This window comes from Orcinus orca, chromosome 15 (genome assembly GCF_937001465.1).
Source record: "Orcinus orca chromosome 15, mOrcOrc1.1, whole genome shotgun sequence".
NCBI lineage: Eukaryota > Metazoa > Chordata > Mammalia > Artiodactyla > Delphinidae > Orcinus > Orcinus orca.
In genome coordinates this window covers 50,117,574-50,133,304 of record NC_064573.1, presented here as the reverse complement: position 1 = coordinate 50,133,304, position 15,731 = coordinate 50,117,574, and the positions used below count along the sequence as shown (strand labels likewise).

The following is a 15,731-nucleotide window of genomic DNA, read 5'->3' as shown; positions in this document are numbered from 1 at the left end:
CTGCTATATAAGAAATGACCCCAAAACTTAGCTTAAAACAGCTATTTCATTTACCCACCAATTCGTGGGTTCGAAATTCAGGGCAGGGCACAGCAAGAGTGTTTAGTTTCTACTCCACAAATCTTGGGTCTGAGCTTGGAAGACTCAAGGGTTCGAAGCAACATGAATCACCAGGAAGTGTCTTCACTCACAAATCCGGCAGTTGAAGCTGGCTGTTCACTGGGACCTCAGCAGGGGCTGTCAACTGGAACGCTTAGAGTGGCTTCTCCATGTGGCTTGGGTTTCCTTGGGGTAGCTGGACCACTTACATGGCAGCTCAGGGCTCCAAAAGTGAGTGTACCAGTGAACAAGGTGGAAGTGCACCGTCTTTCCTAACTTAGCCTTGGAAGTCATGCAGCATCGTTTCCACCTCATCCTCTGGGCTACCAGAGAGCTAGAGCTTGCCAAGACTCAAGGTGGGATGGGGAGGGTGGTGGATATAGATCCCTCCTCTCCATGGAAAGAGTGTGAAGACCACGTTGTAGAAGAGCATATGGGATGGAGATACTGTTGTGGCCAACTCTGGAAAACACAATCTGCTACAGATGGTATTGATTCAGGGCCTCGTAATTGGATGACATCACTTAGGAACTGAGTGCAGACAGAGAGAAGAGGTCCCGGAATGAACCCTAGGCCTCAACATTTAGAGACTGGGAGGAGGAGCCAGTGGGCAGAAGCAAGCCTAGAGCAAATGCTGTTTCTTGCAGGGCTGCCACTTTCTGCTGAAACTCCTTAGGGAACAGGGTCGGAACATGTTCTTGCATCACCTGCAAGCCGGGGCCAGAACCAGCCCTCCCCCAGTGGGCACTGCCTGGAGGCTCAGCTGAGCACAGCTCCTCAGGCCCCCCAAGACGATCAGGTAGTCAGTAACTCTGGGTCCTGCAGGTGCTCAATCTTCCGTAACACAAGGCAAGGTAGAGAGGGTGGTGGACTTAGACCCCTCCCCTGTAAGGAGGGGAACCCCCAACCCTAGCCAACCCACCCTTTTGGAAAACCATTTTTGCCTCTTCTTCAAGAGCTGAAGAATCCTCCAATTTACTCAATTCCAAAGAAAATTTAACATCCATACAGTAGCATCTGGATTGAGATTCATTTGACTTCAGTTTTCTCTAAGAATTAGCGGGTGAAGGTTGTCTTACATCTTGGAGAACTACCTAAACTAACAGACCACCTCCAGGGAACTACACTGCCAGAAGTTCCCTAGATGGCAGGTCCCAGGAGATAATACAAAAGAATTAAGTTCCTCTTGACAAAGACCCTGCTATAATAGTTAAACGGTCCATGTGTTGGAGTTGGGAATTCTGTTATTATATAAATGTCTTGCTGAAATGGGTCTGACCTCTACAGAGATTCAAAAAGAATGAGGCACATTCCTTTAACGTTATTTTTGCTCATGCAAACGATGCCCTATTACACCCAGTAATGCTTAACTACTAAGTTAAAAGCAAATACATAGCAATTTGGACCACTCCAGGGTCGCTCTCACTGTTTTGTGGTTTTATGTAATTCGAATATTGTATACAAGAAGACTTGACCTGGAGCAGGCAGCAAGAAATATGTAATTAGAAACACTTCCCAAGGAAATTATAGTGACAAGTGAAGGCTTGAGGATTTCCGCGGGAGCCTGGAGCTGCAGATATTCATTATAGGTACTTGGGAGGCTCAGCTGCCCTGCTGAAAACCGTGTCTAATTGCTGTGCGGCTGGATGCAGGCATGGAGGACAGCCCAGAGCCAGGAATTGTGTCTATGGCAACACGACGCTCCATTTTAAACTTTTCATTGCGCAAGAAGAAATTGCTTAGGTTTTTTTTTTTTTTTCTCTTCTGCTCCCTCCCCATTTCAGAGTTTGTACCAGCAGGGATTACCCTCCAGGTCTAACATTTCCTGGTAGCTAATGCGAGCTGAGTTAGGTGCCTTTTGCTTTACCTCTAGCGTTAGCAGCTCCAGCCGGTCATTAATTACTGCACCAGGAAGCATTTTCCAATCAAATTATTGTTTAATCAAAACAAAAGAAAATGAATGCTTGTTGCTGTCAACAATGATCAACTCTCCCTAAGAGTCTAAAGGGGAATGCTGGAGGTTTTCCACTTACGGAGAAGTGTCCCTCTGGGAGGGAGGGTCAGTTAAGAAGGCCTTTGTCTAGATACAGTGAAGTTGCCTAAAGTACAGTTGAGAATGCTTCCCTGTGGGCGGAGAGGAAGCTGACCCCCAGGCAGGAAGACCCAGGAAGCTGATACACGCACCGTCCTGGGTCCCCAGTCCTTCTGCTTTGTTAGTGTCCGTATGACCTTGCTATTAGGCTAAATGCCCCAAATGCTTCTACGAGAGTGTCTGAGGGGAAAGACTGCTTTCTGGAGCAGTGAATAAGTGAAATCCACCTGCACGATAACAGCCACACTTCCTGAGTGCAGACAGCGTGCCCTGTGGCTTACAAACACGAGTTAGTGACCCTCGTAATTCCCCCCACCCCTAGTACATCATTATCCCCGTTTCACAGATGGGAAGACTAAGATTCAGACAGGTTAACCTGGCCAAGATGCACAGCAGCCTGGTAAACAGCAGAGCCCACACTTGATTCGTAGTCTTTCCATCAGCACCTTCCCTCTTTATTAGCTTTTAAATTTTTATTTGCGCTAAAACACACGTAACGTAAAATCTACCATCTTGACCGTTTTTAACTGCAGTCCAGTGGCATTACGTGCATTCACACTGTTGTGCAGCACCACCATCATCCATCTCTAGAACGCTCTTCATCTTGCAAAACTGAAACTGTCCCCATTCAACAATAACTCCCCATCCCCCCTCTCCCCAGCCCCTGGCAACCACCATTCCACTTTCTGTCTCTGAATTTGACTTCTCTAGAGAGTGGAATCAGACAGTATCTGTCTTTTTGTGTCTGGCTTATTTCACTTAGCATGATGTCTTCAAGTTTCATCCATGTTGTAGCATGTGCCAGAGCTTCCTTCCTTTCTAAGGCTGAATAATATTCCATTGTATGTATGTAACACAATTTTTTTTGTCCCTGCACCCATGGAAGGACACTTAGGTTGCCTCCACCTTTTGGCTATCGTGAATATGCTGCTGTGTTTAACTGCTAACCACTAAGATACATAGAGACTTGGAGAATGAGTCTTAAAGGAAGGCGCACCGCCATGGGCTGCCTGACACGCCCCAACCGGAGCAGACCAGCCAAGTACCAGGCGGCCCATCACCCACTGGAGAAGGCACCACCTCACTGGCAGGGGAAAGCGATGCACAAGGCCAAAACATCCCACAGGTTGGCCAATTGGAGAGTCACAGCTTCACGCTGGCACACCCAATGCCAGTGTGTTTCCCTGAGCCTTAGATTCTGGGGAAAACAAGGTTCTTCAAATCCAAACTGCTCAGTCCAGACTTCACTGCAGGATTCCCCACCTGGACGGAGCGTGCCCTGGGACTCCACTGGCGCACCCGCCAACCCCTGCCGACTTCTCCACTCGGTGGTTCTGAGGGCGGCTAGGGGTGAGCTGTGTTCCCTCCTGAGCTTACCACCCTAAGGTTTTCGGAAATGTGAGGAGCATTTCTGGTTGTCATAACCATCTGTCTGGGGGACACTACTGACATTTAACATGTGGAGCCAGGGACAAGAGGCGCCCTGCCATGTGTGAGGCAGTCACCCACAACAAAGAGTTGTCCTGCATCGTGAATCACTTCCAAACGTCTCATTAAAACGTATCTTGTAAGCAAAAAACCTCATTATAATCATCTGGGCCTAAAACCTAATTACGTTTTGCAAATGAACACAAAGTAATTCTGCATGGTTTTTATACGCACCAGATTTTCCAGGAATGCAACTATTGAGTAGATTGAGGGAGACTGTATTTTTTTTTTTATATTGGAACTTCCCCGAGAGTTGTTCACCATTTTGGAAAATCATGGCAATGCCACTCCTAGTAGGTTTTTTTTTTTTTTTTGCTTTTACTTTTATTTGCTTTTTTTTTGCAGCATTTATTCCTGGGCCATAAGTTTCTGTTTCTTCAGTTTCTTCTGGGATATCTTTGTCTTCTGTGCAACCTCCTCTTCGGGTTTAGGAATCATCTGTTGTTTTTCAGGAAGGATCATCTTAGTGTGGCAGGGAGAGTTCCTGTATGGGTTGATCTGACCATGAGCTCTGTAAGTCCTGCGTGGCATCTCGGGTGCTTTGCTCACCTGGATATGCTTAATGACCAGAGAATCTACATCTAAGCCCTTAAGTTCAGCATTACTCTCTGCATTTTTGAGCATGTGCAGTAAAAGTTCAGCACTTTTTTCTGGGCTACCGACCCTGTGTCCAGCCCCGCTCTTTGGCCTGGGCACACCTACCAACTCCACCATTTTAAAGACAGACTGGCACACATTGCTTCTGTAAAGTCACATCCTTCAGATATGTGGTGGCTTTTTAGATATGCATACCCTGAATGGCCTGGGCAGTCTCACGAGTGCTCTTAAAGTGAACACGAAGATCTGAGCCTCTTGATTGGCATGATTCTGTGGGGTTTTCTGGGTCAAGTGAATAGTGAACCATTTTTAGAGATCACCTCAGACCGCTTATCCAAAAAGGACTCCTAGCATTTGAGTTGCAAAAATTATATATAACTTTGTCAATTTTATTTGAATTGCCACATTCAAAGTCCACTTTAGAGGCAACCCCCCTCCACAGGAGGGGTCTATGTCGCCACTCACTGCCGCCCCCCATCCCCGTCTTCTGGTATAGTCCTGCCCCAGCATTTACGTGTTGAAATACATATTCTGTTTTTATACACTTCTATTCTTTTTTCTTCTTTTACACCCAGGACATTATATTACTTTTATTTTTAAACATTTTTTGTGTTGGTCGATTATGTTAGACCACAAATCCTGATGTAAACCTCTTGGGGGCCAGATGTGTTTCAGAATTCAGAATTCTCCAGATTTTAAGTACTAAAAGTAGTGTGGTGCACCTACAATATGTTATATAACCCTTCAGCGGGGTCTAGAACAGCATCCTGTCATCAATCACACATATTTCTACAGCAAAACGTATATACGGACACATAAGAGTGCAATGAATTACGTCTACGTGTAGCTTCAGATCAGCTCAGGGCAGGTTTTGTTGACAAAATTTTAAAAACCGATTTAGGATTTTTGAAGCGTTTTGGATTCTGGATAAGCGATCGTGGCCCTCTGTTTCGTGTCTCTCACTGAGCAAGAATACAATGAAGGGGGTGGTTTAAGAACGAGGCGCTGGATCTGATAGGCTGCGAGCATCTCACAGTCAGTCTCTGGAGGGGTGTGTGAGGGTCCACCTGAGGGCCTCCCTTCCCAAAGCTTCCTCTGGCTTCAAGTGAATGGGGCCTGGTTACTCTCTTTCCTGTCTGTCAGCTTCTGGACCTTTCCCAATTCACTTTGTCAGACAGCCGCCAACACATGTGATGCCCCCATGGTAACTGACAACATCTGACGGCTGCTCCAAGCAGGGCAGATAGGTGTTCTGTGAGCTCCAATCCCTCTACTCTTATGCCCAAAGGTAAGCTGTTCTCTCTGCCTGAAATCCTGCTTTATCCCCCTTGTCCTCCAGGTGAGGGATTCCTTCTTTTTTTTTTTTTTTTTGCCGTACGCGGGCCTTTCACTGTTGTGGCCTTTCCCCTTGCGGAGCACCGGCTCCGGACGCGCAGGCCCAGCGGCCATGGCTCACGGGCCCAGCTGCTCTGTGGCATGTGGGATCTTCCCGGACCGGGGCACGAACCCGTGTCCCCTGCATCGGCAGGCGGACTCTCAACCACTGCGCCACCAGGGAAGCCCGAGGGATTCCTTCTTAAAGCCCCGGGTTAGGGACTTCCCTGACAGTCCAGTGGTTAAGGCTCCGTGCTTCCAATGCAGGGGGCACCAGTTCAATCCCTGGTGGGGGAACTAAGATCCCACATGCCCCATGGCATGGCCAAAAAAATAAAAAATGGAAAAGATAAAGCCCCAGGTTAAATGTCATCTATTTATGGGACTTCCCCAGTTTCCCAGTGGCATTTGTCACTCCCTCAGGCGAGATTCCCATTAACTCTCGGTATGTTCATTCATTCCAGAAACATACTTTTTTGGGTGCTTACTGTGTGCCAGGGACTGGGCTAGGCTGAAGAATGTGGACCCTATATGACCTTGGATTTCCAGGTCTCCCAAGGTCCTGATCAGGGCACAAGACACTCACCAGCCTCTTGTCCTTGCCAGGGGAGCGGAGGTTCCCTCCAGCCCCTCTCCCAGAACAGTTCCGTTCCTGCAGAGACAGGAACTCCCTTTTGTAGGGCAGCTACTTAATGTGCCAAACACTCTGCAAAGTTCTGTTCTCTTCAGAAAGGGGCCACTTGTTGGTGTGCCCAGCAGACAAAGTCCCAGGATAAATGTGCTGCATCTTTCTAGAATTTTAATTTCACTCAAAGATTTGGGAGGGAGAGTTAATTAGTGTGAGGTAAGTAATGTAAAACATGATTTTTACATTAATCAATAGTGGATCTATAATAGCACGGAGCAGAATGCTAAATTAACACATGTTCTTAATTTATTATTTGAAGAGGTAATACATCTTCATAAAGCAAAATTTGAAAAGTATAAAAAAGTTTAGAATGAAAATTTACCCCTCTGTTCTCCAACCACCCAGCTTCACTCCCAGGAGGCAACCACTATGCCCAGATTCTTGGGAATCCTCCAAGAAATCATCTATACACAGTCCAAGTAAGTACCCATGTCTGTGGGTTGTTGTTGCTGTTTAGTATAATGAGCATAAAATACACACTGCCCTGCATCTTGCTGTTTTCAGATAACACTACATCTTGGAGACCTTTTCATAAATCATAGAGACTTATTTCATTCTTTCAACAGCTGCACAGTTTTTCATTGTATGGATGTGCCAGAATTTGTTCACCAGCCCTGTGATGATTATTTCCAGTATTTTCCTACTGCAAACAACACTACAACAAATATAACCCTGAATAGTCTTCATTTGTACATGTGTTAGTATATCTGTAGGAGAGATTCCTGGAAGTAGGTCACAGGGCATATTGCACGGTCCACTTGTCCTCTGAAGAGTGCTCCCAATCTACACTACATCAGAGTATCTGTTTCCTGATCCTTTAGCCAATGCACAACAGACAACACAGTGTTCTTAAACTTTCTGACCTTAGCCAGTCTGATGGGTGAAGACTTGTATCTCATTAGAGTTTTTATTTGCTTTTATTAAATTATGAAGGGGGTTGAGTATCTTTCTTTTCTTTTCTTCTTTTTTTTTTTAATGTTCAAAAACATTTGTATTTCTTCTTCTGGGAACTGTTTCTTCATATCATTTCTCCATGTTTCTACTGGATTGTTGGCTTTTTTTTCTTATCAAAGAAAGGAAGGGTCCCTTTTGCTATGTGAATTGCAAATATTTCCCTCCAGTATGTTTGTCTTTTGATTAGTTTGGTTCCCTCCGCTCCCCCCTCACCTCATTTGTTTTATACATATATATGGTAGCTAAGTTTACCTTTGCTTTTATAGCTCCTGGGTTTTAGATCATCTTTAGAAAAGCTTCTCCCCTATCTGAGGTGATTTAAGAAATATTCTCTCGGGCTTCCCTGGTGGCACAGTGGTTGAGAGTCCGTCTGCCGATGCAGGGGACACGGGTTCGTGCCCCGGTCCGGGAAGATCCCACATGCCACGGAGCGGCTGGGCCCGTGAGCCATGGCCGCTGAGCCTGCGCGTCCGGAGCCTGTGCTCCGCAACGGGAGAGGCCACAACAGTGAGAGGCCCGCGTACCGCAAAAAAAAAAAAAAGAAATATTCTCTCATTAATTCTTTCCACGAAAAGTTTATTAAGTCCTGTCTCTGTACCAAGCGCTGCTTTAGGAGATGGAGTTGCAGTGTTGAACGAGGCAGACCACGAGGACATGTTCTGAGTTCTTTTGCTAAGGTCTTTCGCACTTTTCCTAACTACTTTTACGATTTCATTTTTTGCATTTAAATCTTTCTTCTATCGGGAATTTAATATGCTGTAGACTGTGAGGGATCTTTTTTTTTCCCCAGCTGGCAACCCAGTCAATCCCGACATCACTAAATAATTTATCTTATCTTTACTAATTTGAGATGTCAGTTTTATCATATGCTAAATTCCCATAGCCAACACATTTTTATGCTAAAAACAAGACCTCAAATCAATGTCCTGCTTCCAGCTTCACCAAGAGACCCCTCAGGCTATCAGTATCCTTTTTATTTATTTATTTATTATTATTTTTTATTTTTTGGCTGCACCGCGCGGCATGTGGGCTCTCAGTTCCCCCACCAGGGATCAAACCCGCGCCCCCTGCAGTGGAAGCGTGGAGTCTTACCCACTGGACCGCCAGGGCAGTCCCAGTCTCCTCTTTTTTTGCCTTTAGGAGCACTTGGTGGGAAGTCTGAATATCACCAATGTCTTTTTATCCTCTACTCTTCACAGTAGTAACCTCCAAGGTAGAGAGTGTATCTCCATTTCCCAAGCAAGGAAATTAGACCTAGAGATGTTACGGCCCACACACCATCCATCTGCCTCTGGGAGTGAATGCCTGTTAGTTGAGAAGTCCAAGGCCAGCTCCACACAAGCTGTGCTTTCAGTCTTTCTTTGTAAATTTGAAATGGAAACCCGGAGGGTCCAGGCTCTGTAGGTTATAAAGGTTGTAAACTGTCAGAGGCCACATTTCTTGCCCAGTGGACTAGAGGAACAGAATCTGCGGAGGGAGATGATGGAGTCTGAACCAGGTACCAGAGAAAGTTAGGCGGCAAGAAGAGGCAGGCCCACATCCATGGTTCTCTGTGTGTCCGGGCTCCAGCTCTATTCCTGTTTCTGTGTTCCTTGAGACCTTCCTATATCTTTAGATAAATTCTCCTTAAGCTGCTTTCACCTGGGTTTCTGTCACCTACCATCAAAAGGATCCTAGAAAATGGCTGAAATGAGCCCAGTCCTGGAATGGTTTGTTTCCAACAGCTTCTCTCGCGTACATCACAAAAGGGGGCCAGGATGCTGTGTCAGCTCTGAATTGTGTCTCAGAGGGCAAATGGAATGTGTAGTTATGGCCAGTGTAGGGGCTCCAGAGACCAGAGTGCTCAGCCATCCACCATGTGAGCCCATCTGTAACCAGACTGGAGGGTTGTGACAGTACAAACACAAAGCCTACTTCTCTTTCCACCTGATTAAGGTGTTATTTAGAAAAATGAGACCTTCTTACTCCTTACTTTCCCCTGGGCCCCTGTGTGATGGTGTAGACCAGGAACTCATGCCAGAACGTAGCCAGCGTCTGACCCTCTCATCTGTTCTCCCCTCCCCCGGGTACTGTTGGTTCTTTCAGGAATTACAGCTGCACCCCAGGTTGGAAATCTGGAAGCCAGTTTCTCCTCAGTGCCTCATGCCCTTGACCATTCTTTTCCATTCTCACTGCCAATTCCAAGTGTTACCGCCTCGGGCCCAAATGGTTGTAATGGAGTCCTAACATTACTGACCCCATGCCTGTGCATGGCCTGAAATGCCCTATCTCACATGTGCACTAGAGTCCAAGTTCAAATATCACCTTCACTGTGGGGCCTCTCTGACCACCTAGGATTCGGCCTCTCCCTGTGACACAGACCTCTACCCTAAGATATTACAGAAGGAATTATCCAGGGATCAGTTGTGTGACCAGAAGCACGACCCCATGCTTAACTTTTTTGAGCCTCTGTTTCTTCATAGGTCACATAGGATAAATAGCGGGGCTTTGGTGAGAATTCAAACTAGAAGGTAGAAATGACCATTTCAGGGCTTGCTCATAAAAGGGAACCGACCCTTGTGTCCTTTGCTCTCTTTCTCCAATTTTCACAGCAGACTGTTAACTCTTTGAGGCCTGGGATCTTGCCTTACTGGGTGCCTTGCAGAGAGCGTGGCATAAAGCAGGAGCTCAATGCACGCTGAATGAATAAATACATAAATGGAAGAATGAAGAAAAAACCCTCTCCGATCTTAAGACTCTCTGTTCAACCCCATGTGCACCTTTGCCAAATTAATACTCCTTCAGTTTGGCTTTCGACACATGTGTCACTTATTGTTGAAAAATCATCTATGGGGACTTCCCTGGCAGTCCAGTGGTTAAGACTCCACGCTTCCACCGCAGGGGGCATGGGTTTGATATCTGGTCTGGGAACTGAGATCCCACATGCTGAGTTGAGCAGCCAAAAACAAACAAACAAACCAGATGAAACTTAAAAAAAAATAAAAAATAAAAATCACCTATGGCTCTCTAGTGCCCATAGGTTCAAATTCCTTCCTTCAGATTCAGGGCTTCTCATGGTTCTGGCCCTACATACTGTTTTTTTGGTGTTATTTCCCATTATTCACTGCTACAGTCCTTTTAATGTAGCTGTTCTGGGACGTCTAGTCATTGCCAGCCACTTCCAAAAAGTCCTTTCCTTTCTTATCCTGTCTTTGCACCTTCATTCATACTTGATTTCCTTACTAGAGGCATCTCCTTCTCTCTGCCTAGCCACCTCCTACTCATCAGGGGCAGAGAAAGCTAGTTGCTTCCTAATATCCCTAAAGAAATTGAAAAATGTTCCCCAATAATTCCACCATTTGACATTTGGACATAGTTTCTTCCAAGCTTTATTTCTATGTATTTAAAAAATATTTTAAAAAATATTCATTGGGAAGCGGTTTCTATAATGACCAGCACACACTTATTTCTACTTGCATAAACAAAAAGAAGCAAATAAAAATCCCCATAATCCTACTATCCCAGCCAGTGACTTAACCCTCTGGTCACATGTACGCTTTAGGCACATATTAGTACTTAAAACAACAATTCCATTCAGTTTTTTCACAAAGTTGAGACATTGTGACCTATCTAGTTTCTACTCTATTTTATTTGGTTAGCATTGTTTCAAAACACATTTTTCATGTCATTAAGAAAGCTTGGTAAACATAATTTTTTTAAAAATAGAAGCACAATATCCCATTGTTTGAGTAAACCATAATTTACTTAGTTTTTCCATTGCTCCACATTTAGGGTTTCTTTTTTCAACTTTCCTTTATTTTAAACAATGCTACGATGAATATTTTTGTGCATAAGTGTTTGACCTTGTTCCTCAATAGCTCCTTAGGATTACTGCAGTAACTACATTTCATGAGTGTTTGCCACGTACCAAGCATTAACTGCAATGTTACTGCACTGAATCCTCATAGCAATGCTACAAAAGGTAGATTATCATTCCTATTTCACAGATGAGAAACCTGAAGCACAAAGGGTAACGTGCTCAATGTGCTCAAAACCATGAGAGTGTGACCAAAATTTAACCCGGCCAGTGTGACTCCCAAGCCCACACTCTCAGGCGTGAACTTTTTTTTTTTGCGGTACGCGGGCCTCTCACCGTTGTGGCCTCTCCCGCTGCGGAGCACAGGCTCCGGACGCGCAGGCTCAGCGGCCATGGCTCACGGGCCAGCCGCTCCGCGGCATGTGAGATCTTCCCGGACCGGGGCACGAACCCGCGCCCCCTCCATCGGCAGGCAGACTCCCAACCACCGCGCCACCAGGGAAGCCCTCAGGCGTGAACTTTTTAAGGCTCTTGATACATTTGCCAAATGACTTTCCAGAAAGGTTGTTCCAGTCTACACCAGCAATATAAGAGTGTCCATCACTCTTATTTATCCTTGTATTCAAGTGATTGGTAGGCATTTGCATTTCAGTTTCTCTGGGCTGTCTCTTCATGTGGTTTGCCCATCTATCAGTGAAGGTTACCACAGACCACTAATTAGCTCAGCTAAACTTCCCAGTGGCAGGCAAAGTGGTGATGTTTCCCCCAGAATCTGGCCACATTCATCCCACTCTGGTGTGAGAGTGACCTAACAAACGCAAACACTATAAAATAACATTTTTATACTGGGAGACATAGAGCCTTCTAGGCCTGTCGATTTGCGCACAGTCTAGAGGAGCTTTCATCTGGAAGCCGGCGCCATATGTAATTTGCATGTTCAGGAAATTACATAATTACATAAGAAGTGCTTTCTTCTTTGTACCGTGAGATGCTTATTCATGCGTATCAGTGTAATTTCAAAAGAAATAAAACCAGGTTAATTTCAGAGAAAATCAAGATTTTGCTACAATTGAAGTATAAAAGTAACACAATGAAGAAAATTCATTGATATTTCTTTAAAATGCCAATATCATAAAAATTCTGCAATTGGATTTTGGGTGGCATTATGGGCATGAACAATCCCCTTTTGGAAGACTGAGGCCATCTCAGGGTAGCATCTGAAATGTATTCTTTTTTTTAAAACACAGTATATTTATTTACTTATTTATTATAAATTTATTTGTTTTTGGTTGCGTTGGGTCTTCATTGCTGCTCGCAGGCTTTCTCTAGCTGCGGTGAGCAGGGGCTACTCCTCGTTGCGGTACGCGGGCTTCTCCTTGCGGTGGCTTCTCTTGTTGAGGAGCACGGGCTCTAGGCATGCGGGCTTCAGTAGTTGTGGCACACGGGCTTAGTTGCTCTGCAGCATGTGGGATCTTCCCGGACCAGGGCTCGAACCCATGTCCCCTGCATTGGTAGGCGGATTCTTAACCATCGCTCCACCAGGGAAGCCCTGAAATGTATTTTTCTTAACACAGTTTTGACGCCACGTTTCTTCCAGGGCAGTTAACGCCTTGGGCAGTGGAACGGGACATCCCCTGCTCACCAGTCTGGCGTGCTTCTCTGGGGTCCCTTGTATACTAGCATCAGCCACCATTCACGAGCACCCACTATGTGTTAGACAGTGGGAGGTGTTCTACACATGTCTTGGTTCTCATCTGCACAGTAACCACGCGAGGTGAACAGGATTTGCTCCAGCCTTGAGATGAAGAAGCCGAGGCCCAGCAGTCACAGGTTAGTGGGAGAGCTCGGAATCTGAAAACCCGACCCTGGGCCCATTGGCTGCACCCCTCTGGCGGAGGGCTAGTGGAATGGGCCACTTATTATGAATGCTATCCCTCCTCCTTCCCAATTGGCTGGGCTGCATCCCAGGGAGAATCTTGGTGGATCAGAAGAGTAAATGCATTTGCACTGCTGTTTTGGGGATCTACACACTAAAGACACTGTGACAGTGACGAAGGGTTACTGGCACTTGTCTCCCCAGACTGACAGCTATCAAAATCTATTCTTGCCCTGAGCTGTTGTCCTTGAAAAATTAGTAACACACACTTACATGACTGTTTACAGTCCAATGGACATCTTCTATTGCCTCCTTTTCTCAGCTTCTCATACAAGTTATAAAAGTCTGAAGGCCCTCCATTATGCTAGGCAGGTACTGTGGCAAAACATCCTTCTTCCTCTTTCCTCCACGTAGTGTGAGGGGTCTGGAGACAGAACGATCCTGTTTGGGCGGATGACTTAACAATGTCAGGGGCTGCTGGTGCCAGTTACTGAGGGATGGGCAGGTCCTCAGACAGGAAAAGGAGACTTGGAGGATGGGATCATGGCTAGAAGCAGGAATGCCATTTCCTCTGGGCACCTTCTCCTGTGCAGGGAGAGGAGAGTGTCCTAGATGGCTGGTGCTGGGGGGCAAAAGTTGAAATAGCCCCTACTCTAGGAGGTATGCCAGGGGTTGGTTGAGCCCTGTGCATACAGCTCTCTCTCTCTCTTTTAAAAATACCTGATATATTTTGGTGAAAATATTTCCATGCGTTTTTCTGCCATTAGCTTGAGGGCTCCAGGGTAGGATCATTGCTACTCACAGAACATAAGCCAGAACCGAGCATGGGATTAGCATTTAGGAAATATTGAGATGAGGACTCTAAGGAAGTCATATTCTGTAAGTTGCTCTATGTGGCTGTCTTACTCATTGAGTTTATTTCTTCGTTAAATATCCCTGAGCTTCTAGTCAAGTCACATTTAAATGTTGTATCGAGTCTCAGATGTCCTGGAGAATTAAGTAAGGAAATTAAGGTATCTATGCCAAACTGTAAAGGGGGAAACAATATCCCCCCCCACCATCGATTTCCCTCCCCTTCTCCCAGGATAACAGAAATGATGATTAAGAGTCCCGACGGGAAGGTGAATTTCAGGGAGAACAGCTGGGGTGTTAACGACTGTCTCTTGGATATTCTCCATTTCTAGTCTTGGAAAATCTAACTTTCATTTGATTAAGGAAAGTAGCAGGTTTCTCATCGGCACTATGCCTTTATTTTATGCCTATAAAAAGCAGGCAACAGCCTGCACTTTTAGGGAACATGCAATACAATAATCTGTTCTGAACTGGAGCTGACATCTGAAGCTTCTCATGGCCCTACCTGCCTAACAGTAGTGAAAACTACAAAAACCTAGAACCGAAAACATCCTGGCCTTTGTTAGGAGCACCTTCTATATTTTGCATTTTTCTAATAATAGCTACCTAAAGATACTCTGCTAGTTACATCATCATGCTGTCACTAATCCTCACAACTCTGCAAGGTAAAATATTACACTAAACCTACCTTTACAGACGAGGCAACAAACGCAAAAATTTTGTAATTTTCCCAAGCAGGAGGCCCCAGAGGTCATAAGCTTGTAAGGGCCTAAGCTGGCATCAGAACCCCTTGTTATTGCCACTTATGTCAGATGGCTTCTGATATGACTGATATCCACTGTTTTCTCTAAGCTAATTTTCAGACTTCTTGGTCTGCAGAATTATTTTTTTTAAAGGATCAGTGATTACTTGCAGGTTCTTTTTTCTTTTTTTAATTGACTCCCATGTATGTCAGTCAAAACAGTTTGTGCATGCAATTACAGTTTTCAGAATGGGTGCTTGGAATGGAGCAATATGAAAAGAAATGGAAAAAAATCAAACCTTGGCAACTGGTTTAGTAAGAATTATACTTCTAAGCTTGCAATCCATGAGGAATTTGCAGAATTTCCTCTTCGCGAACTGAACTTCTTCCTTCCTTCATTTCCCAGGTCAGCTTAAATCCTGGCTCTTGCTTGAGGCCTCCCCTCAAATGAAAAGCTCCTTTTTCACACTATGATAATATGTATAGAGCGTCCCAGTCAGATTGCTCCCTTGATCACTTAATCAGAGTCTGCCTTACCATTTTACTGAAATGTGTCCTGAGCTTTTGGTTTTCACTACTATCAGTGTCAAGGGCACAAGGGCTAAAGGTTACACTTCTTTTTATCTGTTTTGTAGCAAGATGGTGCTGTGCACATAGAAGTTGCTCAGTAATACTTGATCCATGTATAAATAGGTGAAAAATAAGTGAATTTGGAAAAATTCAGGGAGTAAGTAGATTAGGATGGTATAGTAACAAACATTATAAAAAGTACTTTAAAGTTTATAAAATGCTTCTCAAGCAACCTCATTTGTACCTCAGAATAACCCAGACGAAACTGGCTTGGAGAGGTTAAGAAACTTACTCTTGAAACCCAGATCCCCTTCCTCCAAAGCTTGTTTTACTTCCATTATAGTTGACTCTTAATTATGAATATGAGATTAAATGTGGAGACAGCCCCCCATAAAACATCCTCACCAGCAGAGGGCGCAAGAATATGTATGGGTCTTGGAGTAATATTTGCATACCGGCCCAGCCACTATTTTTTTTTAATATAAATTTATTTATTTATTTATTTTTGGCTGCGTTGGGTCTTCGTTGCTGTGTGTGGGTTTTCTCTAGTTGCGGCGGGGGGGGCTACTCTTCATTGCGGTGCGCAGGCTTCTCACTGTGGTG

The 15,731-nt window shown here is 45.0% G+C and overlaps 1 pseudogene; it reads right to left on the bottom strand.

Annotated features, from left to right (window-relative positions):
• Positions 1-2,875: 2,875 nt before the first annotated feature.
• Positions 2,876-14,400, bottom strand: LOC125961272 (60S ribosomal protein L17-like; annotated as a pseudogene).
• Between the last annotated feature and the right edge of the window lie 1,331 nt (positions 14,401-15,731).